Here is a 26,960-nt window from a genome sequence, read left to right as displayed (position 1 = left end):
TGGAGAAGGAGATGGCAACCCACTCCAGTGTTCTTGCCTGGAGAATCCCAGGGACAGGGAGCTTGGCGGGCTGCTGTCTTTGGGGTTGCACAGAGTTGGACACGACTGAAGCGACTTAGCAGCAGCAGCAGCAGCAGCAGAGGTAGTTCACTCTCTGACTAAAGTTGAACAACAGTCTATGAAGAATCTTAAGAACATTGTAAAAGTACCACTGACAAGTGAAAATGATGACCTCAGCAGATACCTACAGCCTATTGGTATCTTACCTTGGGTAAGTCCTTCAACCTCTCTGAGTCTCAGTTATTGATTAAATAAAAGGAGAGTTGATCCAATGACTCAAGATTTTTTTTCCGATTCCAATTAATCTATGATGCTTGGTCATCGACTAGTAAGTTTGAGTCACTTGAATCTTGATTGGTGGCTCACCAGCAGCAGAATGAAAAGATTTTTTGTTTCTGTTTAAGAAACTCTAGATATTGCCTTGGAAATAATAAAGGAAGTTCAAGGACCATTTATCACTTTGTTAAGCCCTTTAGGAGGGATGGTAACCATTCATTAAATATGCTTACTAATTGGTTACAAGCAAATGTGTCAGCAATTCTAAGCTGATGAGTGTTAGTTAGCCAGTGTTTTTTTTTTCCTGTAAGATATATAAATAGACTAACAAGAAGATTAACTTAAGCAGCAATGAAGTGAGGGGCTTCAAACCTCTTTAAAAATATGTCAAAATTATAGATCAGTATGATAGTTGAATGTTTATCAAACTGGAGGCAACTCCATCTTTTCTCTATTTATCCATAACTAATGTTTGTTCATCTTCTTTTTACTCCCTGGAATGTTCTTCTCCTTCACCAGTTGAAAACCTACCAGGACTTTGACATCTAGCTCAAATGTTGCATCACCTACGAAAACTTCTTGAGCCACCCTAATCAGGACCCATTTGACATCTGCTTGATATGCTCTAAGCGCTTTAAAAAAAATCTCCTTTCAGTCATTTGCCCTGTTTCTTCCTCTGTAGATTGCTGTGCATTTGTATTTCTTGATTATGAAATTGTAAACTCCTTGAGAGCAGAACACATCTAATGCATTTCGTAATCTCCTCAACATGTGTGTACAGTGCAGGACCTATACTAGGTGTTCAATAAATGTTTGGTGAAGTGAATCCATAAAAACTGTCACTTGGTTTATCTTTTATTGATCTTACTTGAAAAAATTGGAAGATGCTTTTTAAACTACTTAAAAACAGATCTATTAAAATTGTGTATTTCATTAAAATGGAAATTTCTATATTCTTTAATCACTAAAGAAAGACTTTATTATCTTATAATAATTCTGAAAAATAGTTTTATAATTATATACCCAAAAAAGGGCTTAGAGTCATTTGTTCTGTTTTCATATCTCTGGATACGAGAGCGTTAAAGCTATTTTGTAAAACCAGAACATTATAATGATGTGTAATAAAAATCTGCAACCGATTTCAATTATAGGCAGTAGCACATGATTTCAAATCACTATGCTTTACATATTTAAATATTTTTGCTTTTGTGTTTGTAGTCAGAAAAGTTTGAGAGTATCAAATCATAAAATATTAGGCATGGGGACTTCCAAATCAACTTCTTGCCACATAGGGTTGATTGGAACTTGGTTATTCAACCTTTGGTTGAACATGGGAAATCAGCACCTCCTAAGGCCTTTCTATTTTGTCCTTTCTCAGATAAATAGGCATTGTGCAGATATGTGCCTGGCAGTACTCAAAACAGATTTCCTTGGGAACATGATGGTATTTAGGGTGCTAAGATATGAGATGCAAACTAGCTGATTTACAATTAATATGATAACTTTCATTGATGCTGTAGTTTGTAAATGCCTTTGATTAACACTTTAATTGACATACTTTTGTTTCATATTTAGTGTCTGACGCTAGTCATATATTTTGTACTAAATACTGGGCAGTAAACAATTTAGCTGGGGTTACCCTAGTGACCCTGTCTTCTAGTGGTTCAAATGTATTACCCGCTCAGTTTGTGTATTTGTGGAAGGGTCAATTTATTTTTTAAACCTGTCACTAATGTTACAACATATAGCATTACAAAATTTTCTGAGGGAAATCCAGTTTGAGCAAATGTTGAAATTGTAATGTGTTAGTCAACAGTATTTTACAAAGTCTTTTGTATTTGTGTATTTGAACCTAAAGATAGATGTACCAGAGAAAAGTACTTGTTCACATTGCTTCATGAAAGAACTCAGAAAAAACAAAGGCTCTATTGTCATTCTTCTAAATACACAATTTTACTAAGGAAACCTATAACCTTTAGTGAAAGCTCACTGGTTTTCTTCTAATTTGGACTCTTCAAATCTGAAAAGTTCTAGATGCTATCTTAACCACTTAATATTGAAATCTAGGTTGATCTCGTACACTCCATGTAAGAGAAAATATCTCCAGTGCTGATTGTTGAACCTGAATTATTACAAAGACGCACTGTTAAGTGAGCCACAGGGAACAAATGTTGTTTAGTCAATTGCATGAAAACAACTGCACCTTCAACAAAGAGCTTCAATAGTAAAGAAGTATAATACGTTAGAAGTAGGATAATAAAGATTGTGAAGCAGTAGGTTAAAAGTAGCAGGGGTGTTTTTGCAGTTTGACTGCAATAATCTTTTTAGTTCCTTTAGTTAAATTAACTTTTCTGGAAACCAGTAATCTTCAAGCAAGTTAAAACTGCTTAACTGTAAATTGAAGTCCATAAGGTTGAGAGTAACAACCATGAATTATAAAACCTTTATGATGGTGGCTTGCCAACAGCCAGACTGAGTCAAGGGAGGATTTAAAAGACACAGGCTTAAAATTCTGTCTTATTAAAATCAGGAAGTTGGGGGATTTTAAACTAAATAAGAAATGCAGATTCTTCACATCTAAAGTGTCAGCCATGTTTCCTTCAGTCTTCTCATAGAAAAAAAAGGGGTGATTCCCCAGAGAGGGTAGTAATGTATGTTGATGGTCACTAAATATGAGCCATGGTTAAAAGTCACGGTCAGTAATTTCTTTTGTTGCTATTCTTTTATTTTTTCTTGCCCTCATAAGCATATCTGCCAGCTGTTAATCACTGAATTTTTTGTCAGCTCTACACATGGCAATTCTTGAAGAATGTGAAGCTGTAATTGTCCTCTTGGCTTAAAATCGGAAATAACATTATTTCAGGTGAATACAGCTCTGTGCCTGTATATGTATGAGTATTCAGAAGAGAAACCTATGAAAGAGTTGACAGCATTGATAGCTCTTTCATTCTGAATGGGCCAGTTAGTAGCGCCATACAGATACCATCTAAGTGAGTCAATTTAAATCTCTCCAAATTCTAACTAAGTGGCCCAGGTTTATCTGAGAGGTGGTACTTACTTGTCCTTTAGGTGATCGATTCTGGCATGATATTCAGTAAACAAGATTTATGAGGAATTAGTTAAAATTGAAATTGGATATTAAAGTATATAGTTCACCCTAAATTGACTTTGATATATTTGTCAGACATGCATGAAAAGAATTTTTAAAAATAGATTCTTTGCATTAGAATAAAGACTAATCACAAATAAGCCAGTTAAAATTTGCTTTCCTGATATGATTGTTTTCCTTGAATGACTGACCACACCTTCTTTTAGCATGCCCCTCTTTGTCCAGGGTTTAGTTTCATCATGCACATGTCCTTGAAGAAATGTAGCATCTTTCACAAGATTTTGTACAAGTGAAATCAGATACCAGTTTTTATTGCAGAACCGAGCCTATAAATGTTTCTCTTTAAAGACATTTTTAATAGAAACAGTAAGGTATAAATCATTTAAGCAATTACCTGGACATTGTGGAAATGGGGCTTGGCTTGTTCTGTAGCCCCAGATGTTTCCAGATTCCAGTAATAACTCGGCCCAGATATTTACAGCTTAATTTTCTGTGCATGTGCGCTTGTCCACAAATGGCTCCTACTTCCCATTTTCTGTTGGACAACTGGGCCACTTAGAGGTACAGAAAGTGATTTCAGCGTGGGTGATGACAAGCATTAATGGTTATAATAAGTTGCTTCTAGAAACTTTGATCACTTAAAAAAATAGGCTAATTCTTAGAGGATTTTATACTAAGAAATAAATTATTAAATGGCATTTTCCTTTACAGATGGAGGTGGGGGGAATAACGTCTCCCCATCTCTCAGAATTATATTCAGCCTTGATCTACTGTGTGATAAAAGTGATTTTTTTTTTTTAATGTGTCTTCTGGCACTGGTTGAGTTATCATGCAGGCTGCTAGTTTTCTTTGCATTACTACTCCACAGTTTCTCTTGTTCTTACTAGAAACTAAACAAATGGAAAATAATGATTGGTAACCATCTGCTGTGCAGAAACTTCACATAGAGCAGTTAACTCTATTTTATAAAACAAGACCAAATGAGTGAATTATACTGTTGCCAGTAAATAGCAACATGAAGTAGAGTGTTCCTTTGGACAAAACAGGAGCATAGGGAGCCAGCATTTATTATGGGAAGTCAGTTGGGTGGGCTGTGGGGTTGAATGTGGCCCAGGCATTTATATGTGTATATGTGTGTGTGTGTGTGTGTGTCCTGCACTGTGTGAAGAGAATGGTGGTTTCCTCTACCTGTACCTCATGTCTCCATTCTTGCCCTCATAATTCCAATCAAGTGAATCGGAGTAATGCAGATGCAGATAAATCAGTTCAGTCATATCGTCCTATATCTTTGTGTTTGCTTAGAAAAGAAAGTCAGAATCCATAAAACCAGAGAGAATAAAGATTTATAAAAGTGTGTAGGCTTCAGATCAGAATCATGTTTTTTTCCTCAGCTGTACATATTATAATGACTAGAGGCTAGCCAGTTGGGCTTTAAATCATTCTCTGGTCTTATCCTCTGCCTAAAGAATACTGGGAATCAGATTGAGTATGTGTCCAAAAGATATTGACAGGCAATGATTATTCATATAGTTGCTGTTGAAGTATGCATGCTGTATTGAGGGAGGACATATAATGGAATAGACAGAAGTAAGTGGTTACACAGAATTTATTCAAGTGGACCAGGTGAGACTTGATTTTATAGGTGTCCATATAATCAGTCAGTCTCTTTCTCTCTCCCTTTCTCCATCTATAAAATCTGTTTACCAATGTACTTAGACATTCAAGCGTACATAGTCTCTTTAACTTTCACTTACTCGATACTGGGGTTTTGCCATACAGCAAGAAAAGTTGTTTAAAATGGGCAGTATATTGAGTTCAAAGGACCCATACAGTTCATAAATTCTCTGGTGTCTACTGGATTTTTCATCAGGGAGACTTCCAATAAAAATGATCTATTTTAGAAATAATATTGTTTAGTAGGTTGAAATGTGGTGTAATAAAATTAGACCTTCAGTCTTCTAAAGTTACTACTTAGATGGCACCCTTGGGATGGTAAAATGGCTGTATAAGCAGATGAATCAGACAGCTCCACTGATGGGTACATTTGTCAGTCTCTGTTACAGATATAATATATTCTTATATCTGTAATCCTGACACTGTTACATCCAAATGAAATCAACATGAGGTTGTCATCTTTAAGCAAATATGTTAAGTGTTGTCTTTTGTGCTTTGGATTTGAAAGAAAGGGGCCCAGGGGAGGCCGCATCATGCAAATGGAACAAATCCCATTTCTTCTGAGCTGTGCTGTTTTCCCCTCCATGGCAGCTGGCTGTGTTATCTTTGTGTGTTTCTCTGAGTGCTGACAATTCTTTCAGTGATCTAAGTTAGGGCACATTAGAAAGTGGAAGCAGCTGTCTGTCGCTATACTGAGAGACGTGTTTGCTCTACTGCAAAGATGAAGGACCATGAATCCTTGACACACTCCCCCCCCTCCCCCCTGTACTTTCCAACATGATCAACATTCAGACGCACAGATTGTCTGCTTGGACAGTTTTTTGTTCTGACTGACAGCATCTGGCATAGACAAATTTAAAAATACATAGCATGCCATGCTTGGAATTGGAACATCCCTTCTTTATTAATCTTCTCATTTAAACCATTCATTTACATTTCAAGAAAGGTTACAGCTTGATATGGTTGAAACGTTGATTTTTAAATGAATAACCTTCTAATGAAATGTCTTGAATGAGTACCAAGCAGCTAGTGTTCATTAAAAATTACACCCGATTAACACGGCCTTGAGAGCCTGAGAGGAAAGGGATTTCTTATTGTTTTAATCCACAGTGCAATCCAGTGTTTACCTTTCTGGCACAAAGCGAATAGAAATGATGCCTGTACTTGCAACACTTCTGATATTGAACACAACTATGATATCACCCTTAAGCCGACAAAACACTTGGCCTTGTTTAATCAGCTTTCTTTCCCTTGGAAAACCCCCAGAGTGTTTCTTAAAAAAAAAACAAAACCAAAATATGCCTCATTCAGATCCTCTCTCTCTCCACATACCACCTTCTCCCCAGCCCAAAATACTATCTCTCTATGCCCAAATCAGGAAAAAGAAAAAAAAAAAAAAGACAGGTATGTTTTCAGATGGAAAAGTGGTAGAAAATGCTTTTAGATTAAACATTCCTTCTGGCCCCAGGATAGTGGATATACATTTGTTTGTCTGCATTACTTTAGTTAAAAAAAAAAAAAAGTGCAAAAATCACTCAATTTCTCTGCCTCATGTCAACCCCTCCAACACACTCTCATTTCTTACCCATTTTCAATTCCACAGTCAACCTTAGCAACATGCTTGTCTAGCATTTATGTAAAAATAATATGAAAATTGACCATATCAGTCAGTCTGAAGACGTTGAGTTCAGAGGTGGGGGTGGGATGGGGGAAGGAAGGAATCCTCCTTTCATCCTACATTTTAGACTTTTCATCACTGCAGATTTCAGCTATCAGTACTCAACTGCAAGTGTGACTGAAACAGTTCTAAGGGGTGTATGGTGGGAGGGGTGGTGCAGAATTATTATTTTTTGTTTTTAAAAGAACTGTTCAAGTGCTAGGTAGTAAATATGTAAAGCAAGCATGCTGGTTAACTTGGAAGAATAGGCTTTAGGTAGAAGTTCAATTAACAATTGTAGGCAGAAGAGGTGATGTATTTCTTCAGCATGTGTAAGAGGTCATTTGCTTTAGGGTAAATTTTGGTGAATTTGAGAGAAATAGATGCTGAAATAAAAATGAAAACAGATTACAGCTTCATATCAAAGGCACTTTTACATTCTTGAATATGAGGGGGAAATGACACATTTTACTCCATGGATTATATATTATTTTTAAATTTTGATATTTTGTGTATTGTGAGCTTGCTTCATTTAAACCATTCATTTAAATAAAATAAATCTTGGAAATTAATGTTACCTTTGAATCTAGAATCAGCGTATCACTTTATCCCTCAACCCAGATCTGGGCCCTAGAAATTAAGGTGGACACTGTTTGGTTGCTGGTTTTTTTCTTTTTTTCCCCAAGAAACTAATGGCAAGGGATCAAATCACAGTATATCAGGTCCAGTATTTTGATTGCCAGTAAATGTTTTATAATTAACATTTTAAATATAAATTACTTCATTTGTTATTTTCCATTTTGATTTTTTTTTTTAATGATCAGGTTTTAAAGGTGGTGCCAATGTGCATCTGTAAGCAAACTGGGAATGGGTTAGAATACACAATTCCCTTGTGTAAAAAGTCAGGTTTAGCAGTAATGCTTTTAATCTGGACTTGTACAGGATTCAGAAGCATCCATAGATCTGCTCCAGTAATTACCATACCCCAAGTGGCACTGGAAGAGACATTTGCCTAAAAACTTGATGTCTTCATTACGCTGTTTACATTTTAATTAGAAACATGAAAATTACTGATTCATACAGACAACTATAGTTTAAGTGGTTTCGTTTACCATCCAATAAATCATAAAAAAAAAAACCCACAGTTGGCATAAATAGTTTACTAGGAATCATTCATGGGAATAATGTGTTGGCACTATAAGCTGCTTAAAATATGTTTTTATTTTACCAGAGGTAGAATTTGCATATAAATTAGAGAATGGCATTTTAAGTTGACAGTCATTTATGCAGAATACCACCCACATGCAAATACATATATAGATGGGTGTGTATACTTTCTGTGAGTTTATAGAGTTTTGCCGTATTGTGGATTTGCACATGTACCCAGCCTAGTCGATCAGTTGTTTTTTTAAATGCATGTCCTTTTTTAAAATCCATTCAGAAATGTCATGGGTGTTCTAAATCTGTCCATTCACAAACACATCTTTTATCTGATGGGTAATATCAACTTTGCACTAAGGAAAAATGTTTATTTGTTGTATGCATATGTCTCGGAATTGCTGTAGCATTTGCTCTTTCTTTCCTCTTTCCTCTCTCTTTTATTCTCCCCTGATTTCTGCATGTACCTGTCAACACTGCTGCCCTAACATCGCTTCCACTCCCACTCCGAGTGGCTAGACTGAAGCAGGGTGGCTGTCAGAGTCCATTCCTAAGTCAGAAGGACGACCATTGCCTGAGACTTGCCACAGTCACTCATCCAGTTTTCCCCTCCCCAGGGGACAAGCGTCCTCCTCATCAGCGAGGAATAATGACCCTTCTGTCTGGCATGCTCAAAATCCCGAATCTCCCCACTTCGGTTCGTGAGTTCAAATCCCCCCTCCTGGAGACAGGTCTGGGACTCTGGCTAATGACTCCGAGATACTCTGAGATACAGAGGGCCAGCGCACTGGTGAGCTGAAGTGCTGAGGCATTGTGTGAGCTGAGTTGTACATTTTTCCCTTAAGTGTACAGACTCTTTGTCCCCTCCACGCCCCTCCCAAACCCTTTACTATAGATCAATATTATGCAAAAAGGAACCAGGAAGAGCTACAGCCATTAAAAGCCATTTTTCTTTTCCTCATCTTTGTTAGAAAGTTATTGACCATGGCTGAAGAAGCCTCTGTTGTTTTTTGTTTATTGTTTTGTAGTTGAACGGAAGCAGACAGTAAAGTTCATATTTTAGGCCCATACTTATTGTACATTTTAGGCCCATGGGCTATAGGTAAAAATTAATTTAAAAAAATACTACATAGGAGGAAGAATCTACACATAGGTGTTCCACTTGAAATGTCATAGCAGTCATTGTTTCAAACTTCTGAATGTGAATGTATTACATTGAGGCTCCTGCTAACAGCATGCTGCAATTTCTGGGAATTCATGGGAATAAAAGGAATTCTCAGAAGGTGGCTTCAGTTGATAGATTTGTGCTTAATTTCTGCATCTTTTGGTGCGTCTTTTTAAAGTTCTAGGGGGTTGCCAAAGTTTTAAGATGCTAATCAGGTATTTTATGTAGTTAACAAAATTTTAGATTTTAATGAAAAATCATGAGGATTATTTTCACCGTCATCAAGGTAATTGGTCCAGGTAATCAGACTGAGGCTTTTAAAAACAGTTCTTCATGCTTTGCATTTACCGAGCAGAGTCCATGAGCACATCACTTATGGGAGTAGTGAGTTCATGGGCATATATGCTCATTGGTTTGTTTGGCGATGCCTCTTTTTTTTTTTTTTTTTTGTGGGGGCGACGTCAGGCAGGGCACTTATTAGGCCTCAGTATTTCCAAGAGGTGATTAGATACAACAGTCGATGTCGGTAAGGACAGAAACATGCTGCTGCCTTGTACACGTGGCAAAATTCGAATAGTTCTGTGCTGTCTGGTAAATCCCGTCTGCTTTATGCAGTGTGGCCCAAAACAGTTGTGTGGTGAGGGAATTCTGGCTGCTGGCCAGCCATTGACTATGAGATCCTGGGTACCTGAGAGCTTATCAGTTCTTTCGCTTTTTAAAAGAAAAAAGTGATGAAAATGTTGGTAAACTGCCATGAAGGTTTAAGGCTGCTGGAACAAGGAGCCGTGTAATCAGATTGGAAAATGGAGCGCGGGATTCTCTGCATGGAGAGCAGCCGTCTGTGGACCCCGTGAGCTGCTGTGCGGATGCCCGAGCTGACCACGTTGTTAGCAAATCAGCTTGTTTGCGGCAGCAGCAGGGTGGAAAAGACCAGAGCTGGTGATGGTATGTAACGGAGGGAGAGCTCTTGCATGGCACAATCTCATCAGCTTGCAATTAGCTCGGGCTCTACAGTCACCTTCTTCATTTTCTGCTCCCCCACCCCACCCCCTTTGTGTTAATACCTTGCACTTTAAACAATTAAGTAAGGGAAGTAATCCTTCAAGCAAGTCAAAGCCATCCTTTAATTTTATCACCCTGCTGAAAGAGTATCAGGTGGTCCATTGGTCTTCATCAGATGCTGGAAATTCTCCGGTTCACTATAGCATAGAGAGGGGCTTTAACCAACTGGTTTTTGAGATAATCTTTCACATATCTTGGCAAGGGGGGCAGAAAACGGTATAGCATTTAAACTAGCATTGAAGTTAAAATTAATGTGAGGGGGCATTACAAATACCTTTTGGTTTATATACAGTAGTGAATCTGTTTTATCTTTTTAATAACCAGAGGCAGTCTGTGTGTGTGTGTGTGTGTGTGTGTGTGTGTGTGAGAGAGAGATCTGTGTGTATATATCTCATCTGTAAAATCCTTTCTGCTGCTATTTATTTAGGCATTTCTATACAGCACCTTTCTGAAGGCTCTGATGACACAGCCACTTGTACTGATAATTCCACTATTTCACCTTTAGCGAACTTGATTCACTGAGGTTTAAAAGAACAAGGATATCATTGCCGATCATATATGTTACTTGTTAATCCTTTAAAATAAAATTCAGATCATGTGGGGGAGAGGTGAGAAGAGCATAGGTTGCAAAATCAGTGTAATAGTTTTATGTATTACTTAATTCAAGGACAGCGACTTCTTAGATACTGCTTAAAGAAGACTGTTTATCTAAATAAAATATATCTTCTAATATTATTTAAGCTACCTTATATCAGTTTATCTCTTCTAGAAAACTGCTAAAATATTATCCATGATATGGTATGGTTTATTGGGAGTTTGTCGTAAGATAGAAAATGGAAATTATTTCATGAATGTTTCCTTTAGAAAGCAGCATAGAGAATGATAATGTGAATTTGTTTTTAATGGTTATTAAGGGATTAATTGGAGTATTTTAAGTGATTTTTCTCAAAAATAGTTAATTCCTTTCTGGGGGTTGTTTGTGTTAATAAAAATGAACAGTCATAATATTGTTGATGTTTGATTACATTAGTATCATATTTGAATTCTCTCCACGTTGTCAACATAAGAATTTATTTGCCCTTATTAAATGACCCAGTAATGCTGATAAACTCTGTCTTATTATTTCCCTTCAGAAAAAAATCTAGCAATTTATGACCAATCGTTTGGATTCAGAAATTTTTTTTTTTTAATTTAACACAGGATTCAGAAAGGTTAGCTGTTCATGTACTAATGCTGTGTGAAAGATAACATGACTTCTGTTTTGCTATACTTATTTGATTATATGTCTTATTTTTGTCTTTGGAGGAATGAATTGGTTGACAGAAAATGAGAACAGTTAATATAAAGTGCATTTAAACTTAGGTAAGCTTCTAAGTTTGCCTCAGGGTTTTGCTGGTGTTGCATCAATGTGTTCTTTTTTGTGTGTGTTCTGAACTTTTTTTGTCTTTAATTAAAAAACTGGATTAAAAGAAACATACATCATCTACACACATCTTATGCTGCAGAGATTCACTTTATATTCTTTTAGAGGACAAACTCCATTAGATATGCACTTACTGTACGTTGGATTGTAAATCTTACAATTTAATGGTAATTCAGTGAGCAGTTATTGCTTCAGTGGCCTTTTTTCTTTCTTTTTTGTCCCATCTCACTTGTGAAATAGGGTTACCCTTTACAAGTGTCACATCCATAGATTCATCTTTTGTACTTTGTAGTTGTTCCTGGTGCATCATTCTTAAGTTAAAAAAAAAAGGCAAAGCGATGATGGAGGAACCATGTGGTGGGTGAGGAGTGTGAGAGTGAGTGTGTGTGTGTGTGTGTGTACCGCAGGGGGAGGTGTATAGAATGAGGGGTGTCATACTTAATGGTACTGAAAGAGAGACAGACAGAGACCCAAAAAGATACAGGAACTCTAGCAGCAGCATACCCAGGACTCTCAGCATCAGTCTAACAGATTAATGTCTTTTTCTAAACATGCATTTCCTCTAATCTCATTCTCAATCTAATGTTCAGTTTTCCTTAACAGATTGCATTCTGCACTCATGTTCCTGGAAGTGGAAATGGTATCTGATTGGTACAAGTCTCTTTCCCTTACTTACGTTGTTAATATTCTTATCCTTTTTGGACATTGAAATACTTTTTTTTTTTTAGAAACAATATACACATTCATAAAAAAATTATAAAGGGATTCTCCTTTTGAAGATAATGAGTTCTTTTCAGGAACTGCAGGTTACATGGCGCACAAATGAGCTCTAAGTGGGGGGATTTAAAGTCCTGCTACAGCATTTAATTTCTTGAGGAAAGGAGTTCAGTTCAAGGTTAGCCTGTTATTGTGGCACTGGCAACTACTTCTCGCGTCCCTGTTCTTCTGCCAGCAGTTCTGCACAAAAGACAGTCATTTTTATTTAATACGCAGGGAGGTATTAATCACTGCAGTATTTTCTTGCAAAAATTTATCTTATCATATTCATTGTTTCACTACCCATGACAATAATGGGTGTTTAATTACTCAATAAGAGGCGCTTATAGATTCCATTTTTCCTGTGAGCTGGACAAATGGTATTGATTTTGTACTTTGATGCAACATGAAACTGTATTAAACACAATTAGAATTTCAAGGCTGGTAAAATGTGCATTTGTTATGGTAACTGGACTTGCTTTGAGAATCGGCAAGCATCTTCTAATCCAGGCGATGCCTTTGGTGCAAAAAGGATATTTGATTTTATTGCTGCTCTGTGGCTAAATTGAATGGTCTTTTTTTCCCCCTCATGTTGTGTGTGTGTGTGTGTGTGTGTGTATGCACATGCACACGTGTGTCAGTTTCGGTTTCAGTGAAGCAGTAAAGAGTTTGTATGAAATGAAAAGATTTGAAGTGGATGGTTCTTTGTAGTCAGACAAACCACTGTGTACAGGTGAACGCTGACTCTGTGTAATCTTGTAATTGTGTCTCTTGAGCTAATGCTCTCGGTCTTTATTTTACCAATAAATAAGTTATTACCTGGGGTGAGGGTGGGAACTGTACGCATTGAAATGGCACCTTCATCTCATGCTGGATTCTGGTTTACTTCCTTTTAAGGTGATGAGGAAGACCTCAAAATCCCTGTTGTGTCATAAGTTAAACATTGGGTTTTGTTAAAATTGGCGCTAAATAAAACCTTTCATTTAGCTGACACTATTATGTCACAGTCAGGCAGCATGAGATCTTGCGTAGAACTAAGCTCAGTTCTGTTCTATAGCACTAGTGCAAGTTGGCCTGGGTTTTGCTTTCCCTTGCTTTTCACAAACACATTTCCACCTGAAGCTGGTACATCTAAAAATTCTAAAACCATAATTTAAGAGGACTCTCTTTTTCAGTGTGTTAATTGCCTATGATTTTCAGTTCCATGCAGATTTATTTCCTGTGGAGGAAGGTCATTTAGCCTTACCAAAATAAAAAGCAAAATAAACCAAGGACAGTCCAGAGGTTGCTTAATCTTCCTATTTTTCACTAATGTGTAGCTTCTATCCTTGCTAAATCTTCCTTGTATTTCTAAGTACTGTAGACCTCCAGACTGGAATTTCAGTTTGGGAGAATTGTATGAATGACTTTTAGCCTCAGGAAATGTAGACGTTGCTCACTGACACAATTGCTTTCTGCATCAGGGGGATATTTTATTATCAGAACTCTAATGATTACTACTGGAACATTAATTGATCTCACTACTTTGCAACAGAATTTTAAAAATTTTTGTAGCAAGCACACAACTGTAGGAAAGATTCTACGAGTACTTCTCATTTGCTTCATGATACAGAAACAGTTGCAGTCAGTGTGTTAGTTTTAATCGAACATTCTTTATTCAGTTAATATTTGTATTGTTATTTTCCTTATGGGCTATCATATGACAGCATATGTTAACATTTTGTAAAGCAGTGAGAAAATAAATATAAATAACAGTTTACATCTGGCCTGTGTGTTTCCTTTTTTTTTCTTTTCCTCCTGGAACTTCCAAGAGTGAGAGAAAAAATAAATTGATGGGCCTGCCCATTTTAAAACACTATTCTATTTTTTGCTCATAGATATGAGAGGAAAAGCCAACTGTGATTCCAGAAGCATGTGGTGTGTGTTTATTTTGCTTTATTGGGGCTGGGCACATACTGGAAAGAGGGGTTTTCTGTGGTAGTTTAATTTGAGGTCTGTAAAGTCCTGTGCAGATAGATCCTCGATCACATAGCACTTTGCTCCTTGGGCTCGGCAGCTCAGCGGGGAATGCTGTAATTTTTAACGTGGAATCAAACTTTGGAGGGGATAAAAAGAATAGTAGTAGTTTCCAAACCTTTTACCTTTCTCCTACATATTACAACCAAGGTCCTCTTGATTCTCTGACTTTGGGTCCTGGGTGCCCAGCGATTGGTTTGTATCCTTTCCCAATGCACTGTTGTGTGTTTTATATTTCTCCTTAGACCATTTAATTATTGAGTAATGTGAGTGTAGTTTCAATTATCACATGTAATTAGCTAGTTGCAAAGTGGATTACGTCAAGAATTGGTATGGAGGCTGTTTCATGGCTAAGTATTACTTTGAAGGTATATTTTCACTGCAAAGAAGAGTGCATGGTTGCTAAGGAGTGTCTGGATTTGGATGGGGGCTACACAGTTCACTTTCCTGCAAGGCAGATGTGTTCCTTCACTGTGTTTGCCAAGGTCCAAGTTGGGTGGTGCAAATGGATATTTAGCTGAAGCCAAGTCCTCAGTATGGCACTTGGGTTGTGCAAAGACTGACACTCAATAAAGCCATCTCCATTTTCACAGTCTTTTTCCTAAAACATGTTTTTCACTGCTGTTTATAGCCTGCTGACTCCTATTTAAAGTAGAAGCTGGGTCTGATGATCTTCTGATTATTTCTCGCTGTAAGGTTTTTGATTCCATAATGTCTCATGGCAATCATTTATACAGACAGAAATATCTGATCTGCTTTATTTTCAAGATGAGGATAGAAAAATGATACCAAAGTGGGTTATAATAGGTTTTATCTCTTATTAGCAAGGAGCTCAATCTCTCCTAGTGGGGGAAAGCTAGGTACACAAAACACATGCATTTTCTTCAAGCTTTACTTATGCTGGCATTAACAATATCAGTCACACCCATCCTGAATCAGTTGACCAAGTATTTGACCAGGCAAGTCAGTCATTTCACGTCAAGGATCAATTGGAGAGACCTGAATCAATTGGAATCTTCAGGAGAAATCCGTTTTGAGAACTTTACATTTGTCATCTTGCCTCATAGAAACTTTCTACATCCTTGTGATCAATAAATATAGTCTATATGCAGCTATAGCTCTTTAAGTATTTGTATCATAGGTAACTTCTGAAGCCCTTTAACTTTTTTCCTTTGGGACAACATAGTCTCCTTTCTGGAAGCATTCGTTGTTTCCAGTGTGTTGATACATCTACCTTCTTTTCCTTTTTCTGCCCTTGCAGAACTCAGCCTCCCTCCCTCCAAACCTCGACACTGCCCGCACTTCCCTACTGTCCGGCAGAGTCCTCCTAACCTTTCAGCTGTCTGAATAAAGAATCAATAAGACTATTAAAGCCATTTGGAACTTTTTTAAAAAGAGAAATAATATTTTAATTACTCCTGACATGCCAGTTTGAAGCCCATATCCTCCTTTATGACAGTTCAGTTTAGAAACTACATTGCTTCATTTCAGTAACTTTATTACCATTTGTCTCAGAGATTGCTATTTCGCCTTGGCCACAGATTTCATCAGTTGCCCGTTCACCTTTGTCCACTCTATACTTGTGAAATGACCTCGTCCGTTAGTGCTTGTCAATAGTAAATTGCTATATTCTGCACCTAGAAACACACCAAATGACTACAACTCTTTATTGAATAACTGAGTTTATACTTAATTTTTTAAAATTAAAACTTAACTGGAATTGTCTTAATTACTACTAATACCAATTAATTGAGGTACTGGTTAGGGTTGGCTGTTGCAGACGTCATTATTTTTGGTAGTAGGAATGACGAGCACGGGGTAGTGTTCATGTTCTCAGAATGAGAATGTTTTCTTTGGTGTTGCCCCCCTCTAATTTTCTAACTCATCTTCCAAAATGACAGTGTGATATACTCAAGGTTCAATTATTCTGATGACATCATATTAATTTTCTTTTCAAGAATTCTCAGTGACTGCATCATCTCTTCACAGAAGCTCTTTTTAAATGCTAAGAAATCTGTGCTTTTACAATATACAAAAATCGCAATCAATATGAAAATGTGGCTTGTTTTAGCAATAATTATTAAAAGAATCTTAAATATAAATGACTGCAACAATGTATTGGGGAATACTGAAATGTATGATTATATCAAGACTAGATGTAACTCTGTTAAATACCTAATTTTTTTAACTATAAACATATTTTCACTGTAAAATTTACATGAAAAAGAAAAATAATGTCCACTGCTCACCTCTTTCCACTAATAGCTGAGCTCTTTGATCTCTTAGGCAAATCTTTTGCCATAAATAGGTCACGTTATGCTGCCTGAAAATTAAGTTAAAAGAACAGTATTCTTGGAAATCTCATTTTTATGAAATTTATAATGATTACCAAATATTACTGTTACTTTCCAACTGTTGTTTGACATGTACTTAGTCGTGGCTGAATAATTCCATGAAGATTATTTTAATCTATGAAAACCACTTAAATTCCAGATTCTATCTTGTCTGGGTTTCTCATCTTTTTTGTTTCTATATCTTTGAAATAATCTGATATCAGACAGTTTCCCTACTAAAATGCAAAAATTTTTGAAGAGAATACTTCTGACAGATAACCATGGTAAACCTGGTTGTTTCATAATATGGTTAATGTCCTGAAATAAAAATGTTTGAAATTTTATTCCTAAATAGAAATTAAGAGCAATTATATAATAATTGCATAATTGAATTGATATTAGCCAATGAAGACAGGAAAGAAGCATTAAGATTTCTCCTTATAAATGCAACTGGTGTGATGCTACCATTGCTGTGACATTCAGGAATATGAAAGTTTTCATTAGTTTGTTTATACCTTTGGGCGTATTTGCTATGTATATACATTTTTTGTTTGTTTAAAATGGAATTAGTGTTCTAGAAAAAAATTTAATAAAAACATGTTTGGAAATGAAATTTTTTCAGCCACAAAGATTTCTTCAGTGATGCACAATAGCTAATATTTCAATGTTGCTTTTCTTCCAAGACCATGATTCTTAGGTTGCATGGAAGCTTAGGACAGAATTCTTTCTAATCAAAAACATATGTAATCTAAATGAAGTTTGTTGGGAAGATATGCAGAGAGTAGTACTGTGAATTTTTAAATAGTGTATTTTAGATTCACTTTACAAAAAGAAAAATTACCATAGACTTAGGCTAAAATAAACATGAACATTTTCATCTGCTAGAATCATCTTGTTTAGGTTTATTTTTCTAGATGATACTTAAATTGCCCAGTAAGTGCAATAGTCACATTTAATAGACAATCTTTGAATGGATTCTTTGTGCCTATTAATAGTGTCACAGTATTTTTTACATCTTTGAGTTTACCTTGTTGAATGTTTGGGGCAAAGGTTCAAGCCTTTCTTTTCATGTACATGATCAGTAACTGCTCTTAATCAAAATCTAGTTCTTAAAAAAAAACAACCTCATTTACAAATAATAATGAGTAGAAATTACCAACATGGAGCCCAGGCGTTGGTGGTATAGTGGTTAGCATAGCTGCCTTCCAACATGGACAACTAGATGAATCGTGGGTTCAGGTTTACTGATAGATAAGTTAAACATTAGAGCCATGAAGTGTAAAGTTTGTGTAGCATTTAACAAGCCTTGGAAGAGCATTAAGAGTAACTTATATGTAATATGCAATACTAATAGAGCTTCACAGAGCCCCAGAGGAAGCTGCAAATGTAATTCAGCATGCTTCAGGCAGTCTGAGATGTTGAGATTATGTTCCATGAAGACCAAAATAAGGTTTCAACAAGATTTTCTTGCAAGCATGTAAATTCTCCAGATGAGGAGAAATGAAAATATAGTTAAAATTCCAGCAGCTTAAAAACACACACATTTATAAGTGTGCTGGAAATAGATTTAAAGTTTTTATTTTCTTTGTAGTGGGTTGGCATATCTTAACTGGATTTTATGTTAAACCAATTAGGTTAAAAACCAAACATGTACATAGCATTTGTCACTGTATTAATGTGGAGGAGATAAGAGAAAAGAGAACCATTACAATACAAGATTTTGAGTGCAGCTTAAAAGTTATGAGGAGCAATCTTGCATCATTTCTGTTGCTACTGCTGCTGCTAAGTCGCTTCAGTTGTGTCCGACTCTGTGTGACCCCATAGACGGAAGCCCACCAGGCTCCCCCGTCCCTGGGATTCTCCAGGCAAGAACACTGGAGTGGGTTGCCATTTCCTTCTCCAAAGCATGAAAGTGAAAAGTGAAAGTGAAGTCGCTCAGTCGTGTCCAACTCCTAGCGACCCCATGGACTGCAGCCTACCAGGCTCCTCCGTCCATGGGATTTTCAGGCAAGAGTACTGGAGCGGGGTGCCATTGCCTTCTAGAGAAAATAACAAAACCCCAAACTAAAGAGTTTATTATACAGTGTTTTGTTTTTTAGAAGTGCCCCATATTGTCTGTATAGGACTTCCAGGTGGTCCCAGTGGCAAAGAATCTGCCTGCTAATGCAGGAGACATAGTGGGTGTGGGTTCAATCCCTGGGTCAGGAAGATTCCCTGGAGAAGGAAATACCAACCCACTCTAGTATTCTTGCCTGGAGAATCCCATGGACAAAGGAGTCTGGTGGGCTACAGTCCATGGGGCTACAGAGTTGGATGTGACTGGCATGTGTGTGTGCCTGTGCACGTGCACACACACACACACACACATACACATAGATATACATACACACATCGTGGGCCATAATTAAAACTTTAAGAACTGAGTTCTGCTATTATCTGGTAGCTCAGGAGGTGAAAACCCAGCTTCTCTGGATCTCAGTGTTATTCTTCTTAAAACGGATAATTTTCATTGGAAGATTTCTAAATACGCTTCCAGCTTGAAAACACCGTGAGAACCTAAGTTTCATTTTACGAAGTTCCATTTGAAGAATTTTAAGTACGTGGAAGCCGTTTGTGCTTGATTTTTCTGGTGGATATCAGCTGTGCAACAGAGTGTTGACCCGTATGTTATTTTTTAGCCTCCAGGAGAGGGTGTCCATACTGTGGGCTACAGATCTCTGAGGAATCTTGGACTTATTGCACAAATTCACATGTGCACCAATATACATTTGTCACATGGATGTTCTACAGGGCTTATATATATATATATGTATATATGTGATATCTCTTGTGATTAGAATAAAAACATAAATCTGTTTAGAAATGTCACAGTGGTGTCACAGAATTCAGTGCAGTTCTTAATCATTTTCTCCATCAGTGGATGCTAAAAGTAAAATCAATATCTTGAATCTATGAGTTGTTTTTTTTTTTACTGTTAAAAAGGTTGGAAACCAGTAATTTGAGATGAACGTGTACTCACTGGAGTACATTAATTGCTTATAATGTGAACTATTAAGCATTACCCTGGAAGTTGTACCATTAATATTTTTTCCAAGAGCTTTGGAATATTTTATTCCATTTGAACACCTAGTTAGGGTTATGGGTCCATTTCCTGTCAGAGTACTTGAAATATTCCATTAGCTTACTGTTAGCAGTTTTCTTATGAACTCCTTCTAATGGTGAATAATGACTGTCATTTGTTGAACGTTTACTGGGCATCTTGTATATGTGTGTGTGTGTATAGTATGTGAATATTTTCTTCCCATTTCACAGATAAGATAATTAAGGCAAAAAGATTTTAGGTATCTTGTCCGAGTCCTTATAAGCCATTGGCAAAGATGGGAGTCAGAATTGCCCTATGCTGCGTCATCAAAGCCCGCATGGTGACTGGGGCAGAAATTAATTTCAGGTTTAGCTTAATGGCACATACAGGTCCCACAAGGAAATGCCTGCCAATACAGTCCACGTTCGGAAGCACTGGTGTCATCCTCATGACAGAATTCCCTCTTTTATGCCTCAGTTTACCCAACTTTGAGGTAGAGAAACATTTTATCATTTAATTTTACTTTTCTTACTAGGATAATGTGTGAATTAGTTAATGCTTATAAAGAAGTGATTTGATGAGGGGAAAGCTCTATCTAAATGCTAAGTATTATTTATTATTCATGTAAGCATATTACTGTACCCTTCAATCACCTTTTTTTGGATGTTTCAAATGGGCAATTACTGTCTCTTTGTGTAAGGCTTTCAAATTTTTTAATTTAAATTAAAAGTTAATCTAATTTAGGAAAACTGCCAGCTGGAAAGAAACACAAATTTTTTTTTTTTTTTGCCCTTCCTTTCCAAACAAAACAGCAATTCAGAATAGACTCTCTTTTAATATAGTAATGTGGGTAGGCTTTTCTGTGCTAGTGGAATTAGGAAGGAGGGCTAATTAGTAATGACTGCTTTGTGATGTTGGTGATCTGTGTGTTAGGATTAGAGCTGATAATAGATCTGATTAGGTGGAATTAACTGATATTTAGAAGGTTGGAGATTCCTTTGTTTATGAGATCTTCAGTTTGGGGGTACAATGTATAGCTAAAGTGGCTGAATCCTTGAAATCTAGTAAATATGGCTTTTCCACAATTCATTGCCCAAATATGACTAGGGTCAGGAAGCAATGGGGGTCATTTGAGCTCAAGAAGACCTTTAGTTCTTAAGACCTTACTAAGGAGCCCTACAAATAGTGAAAATCAGAGTTCAAAGATCAGAAATGTCAAGTGCACTTTAAAAGGGGAAGACATATTTACCTCAGCTCTTCAGTTAATATCTAGCAGTCCTTGATCAGAAAATCCTTCTGTAACTCTTGTTCACATGCGTGCTGACACAAAAGTAACTAGTTTTCATTTTAAGACAGAAAGTGAAAAGTATCATAAAAGTATCATAAAAAAAATCAGTTTCCTTAATTCTCTCCTCCCACAAATTTACATATTCAACTTTCCTTTTAAAATAACCCATTTTAAATATTCCCTAGCACTATTAAATTTTAAGGAAGTATGCTTAGAAATCACATTATTCCCTTGCAGAGTTTCAGTTGCCCAGCAATATCATTAAATCCTCTGGAGTGATTCCAGCCCCATAAAAATTAGGGACCCCTTTACATTGTTTCCATATTCAAATTGAAATCTTTTTGCAAGTTAGTAATTAAAGTATTTAACCTCTCTCTCCCTCCATTTATTAGAAAACTCTTTTTTCTTTATTTTTTCAATTACGAAAAACTGCTAAAGCCAATCATGCATTTATTTTGATAAACCGCTTGTAACAGTCTCAGCTAAATTCTGCAAATACAGAAAAAAAAAAAAAAAAAGGCTAAATAATCACCCTGAGCAGATTTTGTAGAGACCTTACTCAACCTGTTCAGGGATAATTATGCCGAGCTTTTAGTATGGGGCAAAGGAAAACATAAAATTAAGGCATGAAAGAAAGTCTACCTATTTTGAGAAAATACTGGGATAATTGGTACTCTTTTTATTGCCATTTTATTATGCAAAGATATTGTCTTGCCATGAAATATAGGTTTACAGCAGTGAAATAGTACCATGTGGGGTTGAGAGAATTTTTGTGGTAGATGGATTGATTTAAAATGTAATAAAAATAGCAAATTGCTAAACAGTGAGTTGCTAAATAGTCAAATTAGAGTTCATTATTTAAATGACTTTTTTGTCTTTTCTTTTTAATCATATGATGTTCATAATTGCTTTGTTTCTGACAGGTACACTATAGCAGCCTTTTTTCTTGTGTTCTTTTTCTTCTTTCTTTTTTCTTTCAGGGTAGCTTTTGCTTTGAAACTATGACCATAAACTTTTCTTGAGAAATGGAAACGTCAGGAATGGTAGCGTCACATGCGAGGGCCTAGGAGAAACCTGCAGACAGAACGTTATAAACGGTGGTGATCTAAAATATGACCCTGATAATAGTTATGTGGTGCTTTGGAAATTTACCTCTTTGGTATATTGATTATCAGGGGCATATCCTTGTTTAGAGGGTCCTGAGGCTTACACACATGGGGCTCTGTTTTAAAGATAATAGTACAAACTAAAAATAAAAAACTAGGTACAGGTGTTGGAAGGGGCCAGTGCTGATGAAGATCACTTAAACTTCAGGATCATTAAGCTGCATGGTAGACCTGTCTCTTCTGATTCCATATATGATAGCTGAGAATGGGTATTTGAAGTCTTCATTTTGATCAGATTTGTTAGAATTTGTCTTCATAGATATTCATGCTTGAGAGGACAGGATTCTCCTTTTAGAAATGTTAATAAGCACCACTCGCTGTATTCCTGACACTGATGTTAAATATTATAGGGATTGGGGGTGAGTTTATAAAATTTGAATCAAAATTTAAAAAAATAAAATTTGAATCAATCAGTCCCAACAGTTTATAAACTGTTTGCTTCTATCGATAAACTGTACTTACACTTGAAGGTGCTAAACTCTGATTAAATACTGAATTGTGTGGAACTCATATTAAAGAGGGCTTCCCTGGTGGCTCAGCTGGTAAAGAATCTGCCTGCAATTCGGGAGACCTGGGTTCGATCCCTGGGTTGGCAAGATCCCCTGGAGAAGGGAACAGCTACCCAATCCAGTAGTCTGGCCTGGAGAATTCCATGGACTGTATAGTTTATGGGATCGCAAAGAGTGACTGAGAGACTTTCACTTCACTTCATTTCATATTAAAGAATTCATGCAGGAAAAAAAAAAAAAAGACCAGAACAGTCTAAAATTGTTGACATTAATAAAATTAATTAAGGCAGGGACATTTTGATTCATGTTGAGCAATTCTTGTGGGAAAAGCTTCAGTAAAGGAACCTTCCTGTAGTTGCCTTCATTTCCTCAGTGTTATGGCCTTAAAGGGGCCTCCCACTTGCCTGTTCTCAGACTGCTTGGTAGCCTATCTGCAGGGCTTCTTACCAACAGAATAGATCCTCTTGTAGCACTTTGGTTTCCAGGGGATCATCAGCAAGTGCTACTGCTTTGTTGGTATTTTCATACTTGTAGCTTCTAGTTGGATAGGCATTCATCTTTGGTAGTTGTTTTGTGTACATGAATTCTCTTGTGTCTAGAATATGCTTTCTTTTTTTTTTTTGTCACACCATGCAGTATGCAGAATCCTAGTTCTAGGTTCCCCGAACAGAGGTTGAACCTGTGCCCACTGCATTGGGATTGTGGAAGTCTTAACCACTGGACCACCAGGGAAGTCCCTAGATTATGCTTTGAATCAGCACTTTTTTACTGAGTAACTGTGAAAAAGTGAAAATGTTAGTTGCTCTGTCATGTCCAACTCTTTGAGATGCCAGGGACTATAGCCTGCCAGGCTCCTCTGTCCATGGAATTCTCCAGGCAAAAATACTGGAATGGGTAGCCATTCCCTTCTTCAAGGGATCTTCCCAACCCAGGATCAAATTCAGGTCTCCTGCAATGCAGGCAGATTCCTTACCATCTGAGCCACCAGGTTAAAGGTGATAATATCATCTTAATTTGGGTGCATGTGTACATGCTCAGTCGCTGAGTCATGTCCAACTTTTTGAGACCCCCGCCATGGACTATGGCCCACCAGGTTCCTCTGTCCATGGGATTTTCCAGAAGTGGGTTGCCATTTCCTCCTCCGGGGGATCTTCCTGACTCAGGGATCAAACCCTCATCTCCTGTGTCTCCTGCATTGGCAGGCAGATTCTTTACCACTCAGCCATCTGGGAAGCCTATAGTTAATACTTTTGTGTCCATTACCTTCCTTGCTCCTCACAATTTTAAGAAGTAGGCAGTGTAAATGCTGTAGTTCACATTTTATAGAAGACAAAACCAAGTTTAGGGGACTTGCTCTGGGTTGTCTGATTAAGTGGCCAAATGAAGATTTTAACTCTGAGATACTGACTCAATAGAGATCTTTTTTTAATATTCACCCAAAGATGCAATTTATTGGAGAGATGAGAAATATAAAAAAATGTTTCTTAAATACATATATGTCTATATATAGATATATATTCTCATAGTAACTGTACTATAAGAAAGTGTTAAGAAAATGTCTAAAGAAAACACCCAGTGAAGTGTTGCTTATCTAGAGGGTGCTTCACAAATATGAATTAGTTATGCTATACATATGCTGTATACATACATTCATACGTATATATATATGCACACACACACATACACACACACATATATTGCATACCTAAAGAATTCAGGGTACTGTATTAGAGATTATGTTAATTGATGATCATAACTATGTGGTTTTGGGCCATACTTCCGTGAGAAGACAGAGCTATCTCTAAAACAGCCATCAGCAATTTTAGATATTCTACTTCTCTGCTTTTAGAAAATGCCATCCCAGACCAGGAAGCATTTCTTATCCTCAAGTGGAATGTCTTCACACACCATGCTGTTCCATTTCCCTCTTCCAATTGCCTCCATTGCTTGTAACCTTGGCTGAACTCTTCCCTTTCGCGTTCTCTATAAATTTGCTAGTCACCACTCCCACAGTATAGCCTATTTATGACATTGCTGCAACCTTGTCTCTGAATTCTGGATTTCATCTTCTCTCATCCAGGCCGATACTAGAGCTTTCCAGACTCTTCTGAGTTCTCGCCGTAGCCTCTCTACCGCCAACTCTGCTTCTTGTTATCCTATTAAACTGTACTTCAGAGTTCTGCCCCGGTGTCCCCTTCTCGTTTCTCTTCTTGAAGTGAAACTGCTCAAGACCTCATTATTCAGATGCTTCCAAATCAGCACCTTTAACAGTACTCCCAGTGATTCAAGCAGCCTCCCTTTTTGTCAGATAGGAAAGCCTGCCTCTCTGATATCCATTTGTTGGAGTTATTTCCTTAATGTATTTTGCTTTGAAAAGAACAAAAAGGGTTCCCCCAACTTCACAGTTAAAGACAATACCAGCAGCTTATTAGGTGCGTGTCTTTTTGAAAATGAGAATGTAAGGAATGATTGCATCCTTATATTTTGGAATCAGTTTCAGACCCCTATGGTCTGATGTTAAAGCACATATATAACCCACATTGAACTCAGTGCCTTGTTGTTTTCCTTCTACAACCCCTATTTTCTCTCTTTTTTCCCCCCTTTCATTCCATACAGCCAAAGGTAATACCTGAAAATATCCTGTTCCTAAGAGAGGAACTCACCCTACACAGTTGAAAATTCATTATACATAAACCAACTTTTAAGTGGATGACAGAACATGGTTTCTTTTTACAAATGGTTCATTCATTTTATAAAAATTTTTTCATAGAGTTTGAATATCGGGTAGTATTATCTGATTTACTAAAAATGTTTACGTGGAGTTGTTTGGCACTAGATGTTCTGTTTGATAGTGCTCCACAGACTGCTAAGGTTCCTTTCTTAAACTAATATAAGAACTTTAATTGAATCTTAATTTCCTCCCTGAATAGGATTTTCTTAAATCCCCATTCTTAGAGAAAATGTACCGTTAGAAAGTAATAATGAAATTTTCCTTCATTGTTTTTGCTTTTTTTTTCCTTAAAATGTTCCATATGTAAAACAATATCAGAAACTACATTTGTTTGAACACATAATAACTTCAGCACACTCAGAATATTCTACATTTGAGAAGACCTAATTTAAAATTGTATTACTTTGTTTGCTCAATAATTTTTGAGGTTTATATCATAGAATTCTAAAGGTGAATTAGACACCTGTGTGGTTCTGAATGACGTGGTTGGCATATCCCCGCCGCCCCCCGCTTTTTTTTTCCAGAGAAAAATCAGTATAAAATGACATTTTTAAAACGGTTTTAAAAAGCTATCCTGGTTTTTTAAAGTTCATTTTAATCTTCTAAAACTGAAAATACCTGACAAAATCATTTCTTCGTATCTGTTTTGTCCTGTCCTAAGAACAGACTTTTCTTTTTCCTTCTTTCTTGGTTTGTGCTTTGTGAAATTTGTGTTCACAAAGGTCTTTCATTTAGCAATTTCCTGATGCATAACTATTGTTAAAGTATGTTAGAGGGTACTTTGACTCATTTATTCCTGAAGGGCTCTTTGTGGCAAGTTTAGGTACATTCCTCCTAGAGGCAGGGAATGGAGGCCTGACCTCTGGAGTGCCTTTTCCCTAGGGCTGCAGAGAAACTCTCCATTACTTTGCCAGCATCGGACTGCCTCCACTACAGAGACAAAAATGAACCAAAATTCCTTCTGTGTGTTTTGCTTCTGCCCTGATTAATCAAGAAAACTTCATGTGCAAGCCTCTTCTATGAGAGCATCCTCCTAGCTGACAGGAACTTAATCTAACATTATTTTCAGTACACAGTACTGGCAGATTTACGTGAACATTCAGCTTGTTTCAAAAGTTTGTTTGCAAATGATTGAAAGGTAGGCTGCAGGATCTCAGTAGTTCTCCTTATGGTTGGGGTTCCCGTCCAGTCTGTAATGAGAGTGCTGTTTGTTTGTTTACCTGTGTTATGGTATGAAGAGACTCTCTCATGAATTACGTGTATTCAGAATTTCAAATTAGCAGTTAGCAAGCAGGGAATGTCGCCTCCTTCTACTCTGTGGCTCTGGTAACAGGAGGGGAGACTCTTGCTGGCTCTGTCCTTGATGGGGGAGCCCTGGAAATAAGACCTGCATTGTCTCAGCATCCAGGCCTCCCTATCCCAGGGCAGGGATTCTGAGAGTAGAGTCAGGGGAGTGGGGGCAGCGCCGGCGAGGGGATGTGGAGAAATGGGGATG

The 26,960-nt window shown here is 37.0% G+C and overlaps 1 protein-coding gene across 8 annotated transcripts in view; it reads left to right on the top strand.

Annotated features, from left to right (window-relative positions):
* The window catches only part of FIGN (fidgetin, microtubule severing factor), a 138,368-nt gene that overhangs the window by 12,566 nt on the left and 98,842 nt on the right, over nt 1-26,960 (top strand). Inside the window, exons 3-4 of one of the 8 annotated variants that reach the window (XR_016035709.1) lie at nt 6-271; nt 856-25,515. The exons of 6 other annotated variants lie outside the window; for them this stretch is intronic. The gene's annotated coding sequence lies outside the window, so the exon portion shown is untranslated. Of the gene's footprint in view, nt 1-5; nt 25,516-26,960 lie in introns of those variants that run through there. One more of the 8 variants, XR_016035706.1, reaches the window with a different exon arrangement.

Source organism: Moschus berezovskii, chromosome 2 (genome assembly GCF_049115385.1).
Source record: "Moschus berezovskii isolate FMDL1 chromosome 2, NW_MosBer_1.0, whole genome shotgun sequence".
NCBI lineage: Eukaryota > Metazoa > Chordata > Mammalia > Artiodactyla > Moschidae > Moschus > Moschus berezovskii.
The sequence above is the reverse complement of the archived record's forward strand: the minus strand, read 5'-3'. Positions and strand labels throughout refer to the sequence as shown.